The sequence below is a fragment of the Gadus macrocephalus genome, chromosome 5 (assembly GCF_031168955.1).
Source record: "Gadus macrocephalus chromosome 5, ASM3116895v1".
In the NCBI taxonomy this organism is placed as follows: Eukaryota; Metazoa; Chordata; class Actinopteri; order Gadiformes; family Gadidae; genus Gadus; species Gadus macrocephalus.
Genome location: NC_082386.1, coordinates 20,645,748 through 20,650,119, shown reverse-complemented (window position 1 = coordinate 20,650,119; position 4,372 = coordinate 20,645,748).

Genomic DNA, 4,372 nt, shown 5'->3' with positions numbered 1-4,372 from the left:
ACGATACTGGAAAGCGGGAAAGCGGGTCATCTTGCATCGCAACAAGCAGGAAGAAGCGGGAAGAACCCGGCGAAGCAATTTGATTGGCTGACGGATGCCTCTTTAAAGACTACTCCCCCATCCGTCAGCCACGCCTTCCCACGTCCGTTGACTGACGGTGCAGTGGGCATGTAGGGTAACACTGTTGTTTTTTATTGGTCGTCATGAATAAAAACATAAGGGGTAACACTGTCGTTTTTTATTGGTCGTCATGAAAAAAAACATAAGGGGTAACACTAGTTTTTTATTGGTCGTCATGAAAAAAAACATAAGGTGTAACACTGTTGTTTTTTATTGGTCGTCATGAAAAAAAACACAAGGGGTAACACTAGTTTTTTATTGGTCGTCATGAAAAAAAACATAAGGGGTAACACTGTCGTTTTTTATTGGTCGTCATGAAAAAAAACATAAGGGGTAACACTAGTTTTTTATTGGTCGTCATGAAAAAAAACATAAGGTGTAACACTGTTGTTTTTTATTGGTCGTCATGAAAAAAAACACAAGGGGTAACACTAGTTTTTTATTGGTCGTCATGAAAAAAAACATAAGGGGTAACACTGTTGTTTTTTATTGGTCGTCATGAAAAAAAACACAAGGGGTAACACTGTTGTTTTTTATTGGTCGTCATGAAAAAAAACATAAGGGGTAACACTGTCGTTTTTTATTGGTCGTCATGAAAAAAAACATAAGGGGTAACACTCGTTTTTTATTGGTCGTCATGAAAAAAAACATAAGGGGTAACACTGTTGTCTTTGTCAAATAAAATATAAGGGTTACACTGTCGTATTTTATTGGTCGTCATGAAAAAAAACATTTAAAAAAAAGAAAAAAAGTGCCCTTGTCAAATAACATATAAGGGGTAACACTGTTGTTTTTCATCAGTCATCATGTGAAAAAAACACAAGGGGTAACACTGTTGTTTTTTATTGGTCGTCATGAAAAAAAACATAAGGGGCAACACTGTTGTTTTTTATTGGTCGTCATGAAAAAAAACATAAGGGGTAACACTGTTGTTTTTGTCAAATAAAATATAAGGGGTAACACTGTCGTATTTTATTAGTCATGAAAATAAACATATTTAAAAAAACAAAAACATAAGGGGTAACACTAGTTTTTTATTGGTCGTCATGAAATAAAATATAAGGGGTAACACAGTCGTATTTTATTGGTCATCATGAATAAAAACATATTTGAAAAAAAAAAAAAAATGTCCTTGTCAAATAAAATATAAGGGGTAACACTGTTGTTTTTCATCAGTCATCATGGGAAAAAAACACATTGGGTAACACTGTTGTTTTTTATTGGTCGTCATGAAAAAAAACACAAGGGGTAACACTAGTTTTTTATTGGTCGTCATGAAAAAAAACATAAGGTGTAACACTGTTGTTTTTTATTGGTCGTCATGAAAAAAAACACAAGGGGTAACACTAGTTTTTTATTGGTCGTCATGAAAAAAAACATAAGGGGTAACACTGTTGTTTTTTATTGGTCGTCATGAAAAAAAACACAAGGGGTAACACTGTTGTTTTTTATTGGTCGTCATGAAAAAAAACATAAGGGGTAACACTGTCGTTTTTTATTGGTCGTCATGAAAAAAAACATAAGGGGTAACACTCGTTTTTTATTGGTCGTCATGAAAAAAAACATAAGGGGTAACACTGTTGTCTTTGTCAAATAAAATATAAGGGTTACACTGTCGTATTTTATTGGTCGTCATGAAAAAAAACATTTAAAAAAAAGAAAAAAAGTGCCCTTGTCAAATAACATATAAGGGGTAACACTGTTGTTTTTCATCAGTCATCATGTGAAAAAAACACAAGGGGTAACACTGTTGTTTTTTATTGGTCGTCATGAAAAAAAACATAAGGGGCAACACTGTTGTTTTTTATTGGTCGTCATGAAAAAAAACATAAGGGGTAACACTGTTGTTTTTGTCAAATAAAATATAAGGGGTAACACTGTCGTATTTTATTAGTCATGAAAATAAACATATTTAAAAAAACAAAAACATAAGGGGTAACACTAGTTTTTTATTGGTCGTCATGAAATAAAATATAAGGGGTAACACAGTCGTATTTTATTGGTCATCATGAATAAAAACATATTTGAAAAAAATAAAAAAATGTCCTTGTCAAATAAAATATAAGGGGTAACACTGTTGTTTTTCATCGGTCATCATGGGAAAAAAACACATTGGGTAACACTGTTGTTTTTTATTGGTCGTCATGAAAAAAAACACAAGGGGTAACACTAGTTTTTTATTGGTCGTCATGAAAAAAAACATAAGGGGTAACACTGTTGTTTTTTATTGGTCGTCATGAAAAAAAACACAAGGGGTAACACTGTTGTTTTTTATTGGTCGTCATGAAAAAAAACATAAGGGGTAACACTGTCGTTTTTTATTGGTCGTCATGAAAAAAAACATAAGGGGTAACACTCGTTTTTTATTGGTCGTCATGAAAAAAAACATAAGGGGTAACACTGTTGTTTTTTATTGGTAGTCATGAAAAAAAACATAAGGGGTAACACTGTTGTCTTTGTCAAATAAAATATAAGGGTTACACTGTCGTATTTTATTGGTCGTCATGAAAAAAAACATATTTAAAAAAAAGAAAAAAAGTGCCCTTGTCAAATAACATATAAGGGGTAACACTGTTGTTTTTCATCAGTCATCATGTGAAAAAAACACAAGGGGTAACACTGTTGTTTTTTATTGGTCGTCATGAAAAAAAACATAAGGGGCAACACTGTTGTTTTTTATTGGTCGTCATGAAAAAAAACATAAGGGGTAACACTGTTGTTTTTGTCAAATAAAATATAAGGGGTAACACTGTCGTATTTTATTAGTCATGAAAATAAACATATTTAAAAAAACAAAAACATAAGGGGTAACACTAGTTTTTTATTGGTCGTCATGAAATAAAATATAAGGGGTAACACAGTCGTATTTTATTGGTCGTCATGAATAAAAACATATTTGAAAAAAAAAAAAAAATGTCCTTGTCAAATAAAATATAAGGGGTAACACTGTTGTTTTTCATCAGTCATCATGGGAAAAAAACACATTGGGTAACACTGTTGTTTTTTATTGGTCGTCATGAAAAAAAACACAAGGGGTAACACTAGTTTTTTATTGGTCGTCATGAAAAAAAACATAAGGGGTAACACTGTTGTTTTTTATTGGTCGTCATGAAAAAAAACACAAGGGGTAACACTGTTGTTTTTTATTGGTCGTCATGAAAAAAAACATAAGGGGTAACACTGTTGTTTTTTATTGGTCGTCATGAAAAAAAACATAAGGGGTAACACTGTTGTTTTTGTCAAATAAAATATAAGGGGTAACACTGTCGTATTTTATTAGTCATGAAAATAAACATATTTAAAAAAACAAAAACATAAGGGGTAACACTAGTTTTTTATTGGTCGTCATGAAATAAAATATAAGGGGTAACACAGTCGTATTTTATTGGTCGTCATGAATAAAAACATATTTGAAAAAAAAAAAAAAAATGTCCTTGTCAAATAAAATATAAGGGGTAACACTGTTGTTTTTCATCAGTCATCATGGGAAAAAAACACATTGGGTAACACTTGTTTTTTATTGGTCGTCATGAAAAAAAACATAAGGGGTAACACTTGTTTTTTATTGGTAGTCATGAAAAAACCATAAGGGGTAACACTGTTGTTTTTGTCAAATAAAATATAAGGGGTAACACTGTCGTATTTTATTAGTCATGAAAATAAACATATCTAAAAAAAAATAACATGTGTCCTTGTCAAATCAAATATAAGGGGTAACATTGGCCGCGTTTACATCTGATCCGCATAGATTTCTATGCGGCATAGATCTGTTCCTAAAATGTGATCCGAATGTACTGTATACATGGCAGTAACAAAAGTGTTCGTTGTCTCTCGCGGACACCTGACACATCGTGTCAGGTGTGTAGAGGAATTTGGATGCGAGTCCGCAGCCAAGACTGGTGGGAGAGAGTGGTCTCTCTAAGTTAAGAAGTATTTTAACGTTCAGCCTGCAAAAGTACTAGTAGTAGCCTACTCATTTACAGTTATCCCGGACGCGCGCGGACACTACGATACGCGAACACGTCATTAATAAACACCCATGTCCCGTCGCTTAGCAACCGGACACGCTTATCGGACTACTTTTAGGAAGTGGTAACAAAGAAGTGAATCAGGCAATAAATCCACTTTCCTTGACAGCGGTCAAGTTCGGTGTGCTTAAAAGTACCGACGGAGCTCAGTGGACCAATTGCGAACTACTGCGGCTGCACCCCAATCTATTCGGAATAAGTGTATACATGGCGATTAATACAGA